This window comes from Arvicanthis niloticus, chromosome 1 (assembly GCF_011762505.2).
Source record: "Arvicanthis niloticus isolate mArvNil1 chromosome 1, mArvNil1.pat.X, whole genome shotgun sequence".
In the NCBI taxonomy this organism is placed as follows: Eukaryota; Metazoa; Chordata; class Mammalia; order Rodentia; family Muridae; genus Arvicanthis; species Arvicanthis niloticus.
This window is the reverse complement of record NC_047658.1, coordinates 14,453,756-14,464,905: the sequence shown is the minus strand read 5'-3', so window position 1 is coordinate 14,464,905 and position 11,150 is coordinate 14,453,756.

Below are 11,150 nucleotides of genomic sequence, written 5' to 3'. Positions count from 1 at the left end.
GACGGCACCATGTAATCCTATCCACCCTCCCAACATGGTAGCTACAGTGTCTTCCACCTTCAGACCCAAGAGCATGCCTCTGTCACCATGCCCAGTGTGCATGGCTCCCTGGAACATGCGCCAAGCCCTCTGAAGAGGTCTATACAAAGCTCTGAGGTCACAAGCGCCTAGGCAGAGTGAGACAAGGGATGCTGCTTCCCAGGGGCACTGTGGTCTCCATGACTCATTATGATATATTTGGGGGTGGAGTGGAGAAAGGTCACTTCAGCCATCATAGCAGGCCAGTGACCCTGAGGGAAGGATCCCACGACAGTCTATGCTTACTGAGCACAGTCAAGCTGCCCACAGTGGTGAGGAAGGAAAGGCTTGTTGGACAAACCTTGCTGTCTAAATAAATGCCTTAGATCCTTTCTCCTAGATACAGACCTGCCTGAGAGACCGACTCACCCTTGCCTGATGAGCCAAGAGGCTTCCAGATCAACATCTGCTTTGCCACAGTCCCCAATAGATCCAGAAAATTCTATGAAGCCAAGAAACACAGCACCCTGGTCTATCCTAGGTGTGCCCTCTGCAGTGTCTTTTACCCATGGCTGGTTGAGCCTTGACCATCCTCTCTTATATAACATTGTTAATCTCATACAGCCACACAGGAGCTAGGAAGACACTTCCCCCAGAAGCCAAGGGTTGCTGAACCCACTAAGGCACCTGCCACAGATGTACTCTCTGGGGTTTGAACCCAGGACTCTGCACAAGCTAGGTAGGTGCTCTGCTATTGGCCCAAGTCTACGAGCAGGCCTCGAATTCTTCTGTAACTCGGACTAGCCTTGAGCTTTTGATCCTCCTGCTTTAGCCTTCCAAGTAGCTGGTGTGGCAGGCCTGCGCTGCAATGTGCTACTAGCTCGCTTTGAGAATTCAGAGGTTGGGGCTGGAAAGACAGCTCTGTAGTCAAGAGCTCCTGTTGCTTTTCTAGAGGACCTGAGTTCAGTTCCCAGCAACCATGTCATTTGGCTCCTAACGACATGTAACTCCAACTCCAGGGGATCCAATGCCTTTTTCTTACCTCCTCAGGCATCTATAAACACATGGTGCATGCACATGCATGTGTGAGTACAGGCATGCATAGGAACATGCACACACACACACACACACACACACACACACACACACAACTTGGCAGTTACTTTTCAATACCCTTGAGAATGTTGAACCTATTCTCTGCTTTCCTCCTCCCCAGTCCCATGCTGAACTGTTTGGTTGGTTTTCTGCTTGCCTGTTTGTTTTAATTTTTGCAGCGACTGGGATGGAACCCAGGACCTAGTTTATGCTCAGCAAACATTCCACCATTGAGTCACACACCTGGTTCTAATCCCTTGCATTGAGAGAAAAAAACAAAAACAAAAACAAAAACAACAAAAAACAAAAAAAAACAAAAAAACAAACAAACAAAAAAAAACAACCCTGAACAACCCTGAAATTTAGACAAAGTGAAGAGTCACATGGCAGGGTCAATGGCTAGCTAAATTGCTGGTTTAAAGTTCAAGCTAGATACAGTTTGACCTCTGACCTGCCACCTGTCCCCACCCACTCCATCTTAGCAGGAAACTGGCCAAACCATGGCCTCAGGCTCAGAAGATCCAGCTGGGCCCAGGCAGGCATGCTGGGCTTGGGCAGTACAAGGCAGCTGGTCTGCTCTGGGGCTCAGAGCACCCCAGGCCAGCCTTGCCTCTCACCATCCCCTGAGGCTTGGGTGTGCTGAAACAAAAGACAGCAATTGCCACCAAGCCACCTTTCCTCGAAGCTATGATCCTTTGGGGATGGAGATTTCCTTTCTTTGCATTATTACACAGCAGAAAAACCAAGTTCAGGTGGACAGTAAGGTGCTGCCAGACGGGCTGGAGAGATGGCTCAGTGGTTAAGAGCACTTGATTGCTCTTCCAGAGGTTCTGAGTTCAATTCCCAGCAACCACATGGTGGCTCACAACCATCTGTAATGGGATCTGATGCCCTCTTCTGCTGTCTCTGAAGAGAACAATGGTGTACTCATACATAAAATAAATAAATAAATCTTAAAAAAAAAAGAAAAAAAAAAAAAAGTGCTGCCAGACAAATACCTTTGAGTCAGAAGACTCTCTGACCAGCCTGGGCTAAGGTGAAACCCATTGGTGCTGGGGAGGCTGAGGCAGAAGAACTGAGAGTTAGAGGCCAGCCTGGGACTGTCTCAAAATAAACATGCACACTAGCCCCCTCCCTCAAAACTTCACTGCTTTCATAGACATAGATATATAATTTTTTTTCTAAAGCAGGAATGCTTGCTGAGATGAAGAATATGTCTAATGCAGGGATAAGATGAAGAAACAAGAATAAAAGGACCTACTGTGTGACTAGGGACAAGCTGAACTTCACCATCTACAATGAGAGACGGCAACCACTACACATGCACTTAGAAAGTCAGCCCAGGCAGCTCAGGCTTGTAACGTAACTATTATTCATCTGATGTAATTATCATCTCCAAGGCTTACTGCTTCTGTCTGCTAACCTAGGCCTAGTTCTGGAAGCCTCTAGCCTCCATACAATCTATCTAGGTCTAGAATGTTTTCAGCCTCTGAGACTTGCTGCAGAATAAGCTCACCCTTTCTAGTTCTTTGTGAACTCTGGCTGGCTGGTTCAACTCAGCTGTTCTGGCTCAGAACTCCTCTCCAGGCTGACTGCTTCTCTCTCAGCCTCTCTGCGTTGCTCTGCTTGGCCTCACACTAACTCCATCCATCGTCTGGCTCCTCTCATTCTCTGACTGGTTCTATCTTCACCTGTGGCTAGCTTGTTCTCTCTTCAACCTGTCTCTGTAAAACTCTCCCAGGAAAGCAGCTTTCTTCTTTCTTCTGCACTGTCCTCTAAGTAGCTTCCTTTCTTCTCTCTTCTCATGAGAACTGGGCATATCCTAGTCTGCCAAATCTTTTTCTGATTCATCCCTTTTTCCACCACGCAAGTAGAAATCACTTGCAAACATGGCTGCTTCCTTCTACAAACTAACTTTACCTTTGCTGTCTAGGATTAAAGGTATGTGTGCCCTAAGGGCTGAGCCATACCACAGCTAGTACCAGATTATTATTATTTTAGTAAATAACAATCTCTGGGTTCACAGTGTAGCCAAATATCCCGCAACACAGTCCTGACCAGGGCAGCTAAGGAAACTGGAGATGAAGGCTCCTGCAGTAGTGTTTATTTGCTTAAGACAGGGCCTGGTTATGTAGCTGATATGTTACTGCCTTCAGCTTTACTATCTTCCTGCCGCAGGCTCCCAAATCTAGAATTATATGCTTGTACCACCACACCTAGGTTACAATTTTTTTAAAAAATATATTCATGGGAGCAGGCTGCAGCTATGCACTACTGTAATCCCAGAATTCAGGATGCTAAGGTAGGAAAATCATGAATTCCAGGCCAGCCTGGGCTACATCGTCAGACAATGTCCTCAAATAACAATGACATGATGTTCATTGCACTTGTGGGAAAAGGGCATGGTTCAGTGACACAGCACATGGTTACAATGTATAGGACCCAGAGTTCAAGGCCCAGAACCAACAGGTGCTTAGCTTTAGTGATCTAGAATGTTTTTAAAGTATTTTTAAAAAATTTTTATGTACATGAGTGTTTTGCCTACAACATAAGTGTACCACATGTATGCCTGATACCAACAGAGGCCAGTGGAGGGCATCGGATCCCCTGAAGTGGGAGTTACAGATGATTGTGATCCACCATGTGGGTGCTGGGAACAGAACCAGGGTCTTCTGCAAGAGTAGACAATGCTTTTTTTTTTTTTTTTTTTTGGTTTTTTTGAGACAAGGTTTCTCTGTGTAGTCCTGGCTGTCCTGGAACTCACTCTGTAGACCAGGCTGGCCTCGAACTCAGAAATCCACCTGCCTCTGCCTCCCAAGTGCTGGGATTAAAGGCGTGCGCCACCAACACCCGGCTAGACAATGCTCTTAACTGCTCTCTGAGCCATTGCTCCAGCCCACATCGAGATTTGTTAGGGCCAGACTTCTTCAGATCATTTAGGGAAAGGATCTCTTGGGCATGAGAACCAAAGAGGACAGTCATTTGTTTAGCTGCCAGAGGAGTCTGTCTCCTGCCTAGGGCAGGCACTGAGCAAGACCTCGTGACTGACCTCTCCTTCATTCTCCTGCTCTTCACAGGTAGGTGTGGGTGCCAGACTGTTATCCCCAGCACTGTGGCTGTACATGGGGACAGTAGCTGACAAGAAGGAAGGTTGGTGACACAGATCCTGCCTGGCATATACTCTCTGGAAAGTAGGAAGGTGAGGTGAGGAGGGTCAGGAGAAGACTTGAACATTGACATAGAGCACACAGAAGATGGAGAGCTGATACAGTGGGCACCTGGGAGCCTACCTGGGGCTCCTGAGCACATGGTTCATGGTGACCAGAAGAGGCTGGACTGCCTCATCTGAGCTTTCCAGAAAACTCAACCCACCTCAAAAATAGAAATTTCACAGTCACCCCACAAACAGCGGAGTTGACTTTTTTGGAGTTTTTGCTTGTTTGATTTTGGAGACTATTTATATAGGGCAGGCTGGCCTTGAGCTTGTTGTCCTTCTGCCTCAGCCTCCTGAGTTCTGAGGTTACCGTAGGTTCCCCCACATGACTCAGAAAGTGGAATTTATTTATTTCTTGGTTCTTTTTGTTTGGATTTGGGCGTTCGTTTGCTTGTTTTTGGACACCATGGTCCTAAGTATCCTGGAACTTACTGTGTAGCCTAAGAAGCTGCAAAACTCACAGCAATCCTCCTGCTTCAGCCTCCAAAGTGTGCGCTGTGCACCTCAAGCCAAGCCCCCTTCAAATGGAGCTGGAAGTGGTCAAACAATAAACCAGTTAGGAATCTGGCTAAGTTTAATGTTCTAGAACATTGCATAGGGCAGGACTGATGGTGTCTGGTCCATTCTCTCTGTGTGACTTAAGTGAAGGGAAGGGAAGGGTCTGGCAGAGCCAGGCTCCTAGTGAGAGGCAAGTGGGAGGTAATTAGCCCCTGCCTTGGTGGTCACTCTCAACTGTGGAGACAGAGGTTTAAGAATTCGTAAGAGGTAGACCGAATGAATGGACAGGAGATAGGTTGTGTGACAGCTATTCTTGCACTACATCTGGAATTACGCAAAAGCAGAGACTGTGTAACACCCTGTTAGTATTCTGTCTAAACTCCACCTCCACAGTTACCTGGCAACCGCCAGGTAGGCCTGGTCCACTATAAAAGGGGCTACTTGCCCCCTCCTCTCTCTCTTAATCTCTTACTCTCTTACCCTCTTGCCTCTCTGTCCCCTCCCCCCCTCTTCCTCTCTCTCCACGGGGTCATGGCCAGCCTCTGTTTCTCTACTCCTCTGCTTCTCTCTCTTCTCCTCTCCTCTCCTCTCCTCTCCTCTCCTCTCCTCTCCTCTCCTCTCCTCTCCTCTCCTCTCCTCTCCTCTCCTCTCCTCCTCTCTCTCTCTCTCTTTCTCTCTCTCTCTTTCTCTCTCTCTCTCTACCTCTACTACCCTTCTGGCTCTCCTCCCCATGCCCTCAATAAAAACTATTCTGTACTATACCAGTGTGTAGCTGGTCCCTCACGGGAAGAGATGCCTCTGCATGGGCCCACTGAGACATCCCCTTCCCCATACCTCTCCACACACCCAGAGAACATACTCTCTTTATCTCTTTATCTTTTGATAAACACTTCACACTCAGTGAGGGATTTTCCTTGATTGAATTATTTGAAGTGGGAAGACTCATCCTACCAAAGTGGATCTTTCATTTGTTTTGTTTTGTTTTGGTTTTTTGTTTGTTTGTTTGCGGGGTAGTGGGTGTTGTTTGTTTTTGTTTTGTTTGTTTGTTTGTTTTTGTGTGTTTGTTTGTTTTTTGAGACAGGGTTTCTGTATGGCCCTGGCTATTCAGGAGCTCACTCTGTAAACCAGACTGGTTTAGAACTAAGAGATCTGTCTGCCACCATTTTCCTGTTGTGGTAAATCTCCACCCCCAATAGGTCCATGCAATGAAAACACGACTCAATTAATATGAGTACAAACTGGGTGCCTAGATTAGGCAGATAGATCAACCACTTCATTACTCTACTCCCCAGCTATGAGATCCCTTATAACTTGTGGTTTCTCCAGACCACGTGCTTCTGCTCCAGTTTCCACCTCCTCTTCAGTCTTCCTCTTTCTCTTTCCTCTCCTGGTCTTCCCCTTCTCCTTTCTCTCCCTCTTTCTCTAAAACTTTTTTGTTGTTGTTGTTTTGTTTTGTTTTTTTTCGAGACAGGGTTTCTCTGTGTAGTCCTGGCTGTCCTGGAACTCACTCTGTAGACCAGTCTGGCCTCAAACTCAGAAATCCACCTGCCTCTGCCTCCCAAGTGCTGGGATTAAAGGTGTGCGCCACCACCGCCCGGCTCTCTAAAACTTTTTGCTCCACCTTCCCTTCCACTGGCTCTAGCCTTTATTTTACAAGTTAAAAAGGTGAGACGGTTCACTTGAAGTCACCTGAGTACAGGATTCACTCCTAGTCCGAAGCCCCTCTTGGGGAAGCGGGATTAGCATCAAAATACAGCACCTGGGCAATCCACAATTCCCAGCTCCAAATCCAGTAACTTTTGAGGTGGGAAGATCCTCTTTTAGTCTGGGCCACGCCTCTGGTGGCAGTCTGTATAAAGGATATGGAAGAAGGAAGCTAGATCTGTCTTTGGCTGCCTGTTTGCTCTCGCTCTCACTAGCAAGTCTGTTCCTTCACTGGCATTAGGTAGAATCTCTTTGAGATTCCAGCACATACTCAAGACCATTTGGACATCCAGCCTCATGGACTGAACAACTACTGGATTCCTAGACGTTTCTTTGGTGGATAACTAGTGTTGGGACTAGCTGGACCACACCTGTAAGCCACTCTAATAAATCTCCCATCACTTGATATCTAGATAGATGATAGATAGATAGATAGATAGATAGATAGATAGATAGATAGATAAATGATATATAGATAGGTTCTATTAGTTCTGTTTTCCAGAAAACTCTAATACATACATACATACGATGGATGGACAGAAGGACAGCAGGTAAGTCAGGAACTAGCTTCTGAAAGCAGAGCCTCCACCACTATCCAGAATGACACAGTCCTCAGGACAGAGTCTTGAACAAAGCAGGTAGGCTGGGAGAGCCAGGAACCCTCTGCAAGCCTCTGGCTTCTCCTCTCCAGTGAGGGGCTGGGGGCGTGGCTCAGTGGTAGGGCCTCTACCTAGCTTAGGAGAAGCCCTAGGCTGATCTAGAAGGGGGAGGGGGAGGGAAAAGAGGAGGACTGGAGAAGAGGGGTTGGGAAAAGCACCTCCCAAGCCAGCCCAAAGACTGACAGCAATCTTCTGAATATTGATCTTGTTTCTAAAGGACTTGCCAGTGTTACAGACATGTGAACGGAGAGCATGTATCTGTTGTGACTCGCAGGAGATAGCAGTACAGCATGCCCGAGCCCTCCTGGGAGGCTCCAAAATTGGTACAGGCCACACGTCACTTGCTAAGCCAACCTCAGAGGTCTTGATGGCGTCCAAGAGTAACCAAGACCACTTCTTCCTTCTAAACAGGCCAAGTCCTCACTGCCCAGCTCTGTTGTCTCAGGCAGCCCTCTTCCTACCCAATATCTAATATCCCAAATCCCAGGTCACTGCTTCAATCTAGGCTCACTGCCCCGCCCCCCCCGGGGGCGGTGGGGGGGCGGGGCAGACCTGACCCACCCTGGAGCCAGGAAGGAGAGAAAGAGAAGACTTGTGCAGCTAGATGGCAGACCTGATGCTTGGCGGCTGTGAGCCCAGGCCCCTGTGTCCCTCTCAAGATGGATGCAGGTAGCCTGGCCTACAGGGTATCAGGAGCTTCCGGCGACCATCTGTGCCAGGCAGGAGGAGCCCATCACCACAGTGTGGTCCTGGGGTGCCTCAGGTTCTGTCCTGTATTTTTACATTCTAATGATTTCACATGTGGTCTTCTGATGGGCTCATTTACTGGGAAGCTAAAGATACCGTTAAATGCCTAAAAATAAACACGAACTGCTAAAAATTCAGCATTTCTCTCCCTCGCCTCCACCAGCTGGGCCTGTCTGCTTTCACTCCAACACCATCAGGAGTTACAAACAAGATGACATAAAGCGAAAAGCTCTACAGGGTCCGACCGACCGTCCGGCAGGTTTACTTCCAACTCGAATAACCCAAACACCGTGAAGTAGATCCTAAATCAGCTCTCTCTCCTGCCTCCTCCACGTTTTCTTTCCTTCTTTTTCTCTCATCTCTCTTCCCTCCTCCCTCTTTTTTCTGTAGTCTAGGGTTTTACTTACATTCCTTTATTTTTGTTTTATAGTAAAAAGGGAGAGGAAGAGCAACGGAAGAAAGTTTCACCCAAAGGCTACCCAAATGCTGTTGCCCACATTTCCTCCAGGTAGCCCCCACACCGCCCTTCCTTCAGTTAAGACACTCCCCTGATCCCTGGGAGCACCAAGTGGCTCCCCCGAAAGGACACTGACAAGATCAATGTGCTGAGCCAGTAAATTACACTTACCCTCATTTCCAGGGAAATATTTTACATAAATACTTGCCAGGCAAATACATTGAATAAATTAATACAGACTCCCTCCACCCCTCAAACCAAACAGTGAGCAGTAATGGTTATCAGACCAGTTAAAAGAATAAACCTGTTAAATAAATAAATTTGCTCTACACCCGTTTAATGTCACCGATGTACTTCAGGGGAACCTTTTAAAGAAGTGGATTTTCCGTGCACAGATCTCCACTGGGTCTGAGTGATTATGCATAAGAAAGACATTACTTTTAAAGTGGATGAATGGGCAATAGTTTTTTTTTTTTTTTTTTTAATTTACTGTTCAAAGCAGAAAAATGGTAATGGTGTGAAATAGGCTCTCACAAACTCATTTTGGGAGACAGGAAATGCTTGATTTACCCGGGGGATGGGGGGGCTTGCCCTCCATGTTCTGATCAAAGGAGATAAATGATGAGGGAACTAGGTATCGGGGTCATCTACAGCGCTGCCCGTGAGCTGTACGGAATGAAGGTGCAGAGTCCACGGTGGGCTGGTGGAAGGATGCTCAGAGGTCCAGCCAAAAGAGGCCAGCGAGGAGCCTCAGGTGGAAGCCTGGCTTGGCCATAGCTCTTGGTGGCTTTGAAGTCACTCTTCCGGCCACCCCCACAAAAGCTTTCTCCAATGCCCTTCCTTGAACTTAAAATCTTTGCTCGAAACCTCCATAGTAGCTCAAATGATCTTCTGAGGCTGTGGGCACTGTTGACTGATCCCTGCCCTGGCAAGCCTTTACCCAAGCGCACTGTGTGCGTGGACCTTGCCAGCAGTGGATCTGTTTGCAGTAGGATGTCTCAGAATGCTTGGTGGGCACACAGCTGCACTCATAAGGTTGGAACAAGAAAATTTAAGTTCACAGCCAACCTGGGCAGTATAGAGAGACCCTATCAGGCAGTGGTAGGTAGTGCCACTCACCGGGAAGTATTGACCAGTGGTAGATTGTCTGAATTTTTTTTTTTTTAATGTATATGAGTATTCTATCTACACACACACCTGCAGGCCAGAAGAGGGAATCGGATCCCATTACAGATGGTTGTGAGCCACCATGTGGTTGCTGGGAATTGAACTCAGGACCTCTGGAAGAGCAGTCAGTGCTCTTAATCACTGAGCCATCTCTCCAGGCCCCTCAGTGGGCAGATTTGTATGCTCAGCTATGCTGTGGGTGTGTCAAGACCTGGGGGAGCTGAATCCAGGCTCCACTGCAAGGTGGTTACTTCTGCTCTTCCTCAAATATAAAGAGGAAACGGCGTGTGGTGCCCGTGCTCGCCACGCACATGAGCTGAGTCCTAGTTGTGAACAATCAGGATGGAGCAGAGCAAAGGAGAACATTTCAACAGCCCAAATCAGCCAGGAGCCCACAGGCGGCAATGCGCACAGACTCGGTGTTAGCTTTCTGTGACAAAAATGCATGTGAGAGTTAGCTCAGAGAAAAAAGGTTCATTGTGCTGCATGGTCTTAGAGAAGCTAGAAGCTGATGGGGCTGCTGGTGGGGAGCCTGGCAATGTTGGGGACCTAGGAGGGGATCACACTGCTTTCCATAGTGCCCTCCTGGGGCCACAGCTAAGACAAAACAGCTAATCTACAGTAGTCGGTGACCAGGAAAAGGAAGGTGGCGAGGGGAAGGAGAGTTCTCCCTTATTGAAAGGTAAAGGGCAGGAACAGGAGCATGGTCTTCTGGGAACCAGGGGTCGGCTTCCCAGAATGTGCTGCAATAAAAGCCAAGTTTGGGGTCCATTCAGCCTTGGGGTGGGGGTGGGGTGTCAGATATTGCTGGGCTCCTGCAGCTCTCTCCATGAGAAAGGTTTTCTTTACTGTAGCTGAGACCTGTCTACCCCTCTGTGGTTTCAGCTCCAGGCCCACATTTAGCCTCAGGGTGGGGAACACCAGGCCAGCTTGTCTGGGCATCCTGTTTCCTCATGCATAGGCAAGAGGGCACGCTGGGAGCACTGGGGAACTCGGGAACTGGCAGATTTATCCAGTCTCAATGTGCTAATATCGTTTGACCGGCTTCAGAATAAATATGGCCCAACAAATTGTCGTTTTTATGGGTATTTACAGCCGAGGCACTTTGTAAACCTAAGGACTAATATTTCCCAGAGGAAATCTGGCTCTTGATCCTTGATAAATTATTGGAAACTTGTGGCAGCCCCGATCCAGGAACTCCCACTCCATCTTGGCTCCAGAATCGTGCCTCAGGCTTGTGTGGATGGGATGAGCAGGCTTTTATGGTGATGCACACAAGGTCTGCAGCCCTTCCTGCACCCCCTGCCCCTAAAACAGAACAGCAGCCCCTGCAGAGGCCTGTCATCATCCCTGTCTTACAGATTAGAAACCAAGGCTGGGTTCCAGCATGAGGGAGGCTTCTAAGGTCATGACCCAGCCTGGCTCACAATGCTTTCATGAGCTAGAACATCCAAATGACACTGACATTCAAGTAACGTAGAAATCATACTGGCGACACACACCTGTCATCCCAGCACTTCAGAGGCAGAGGTAGGAAGACAGCAGGTTCAACACCGAATTGGGTGACATAGCGAAACTCTTCCTCAAAAAC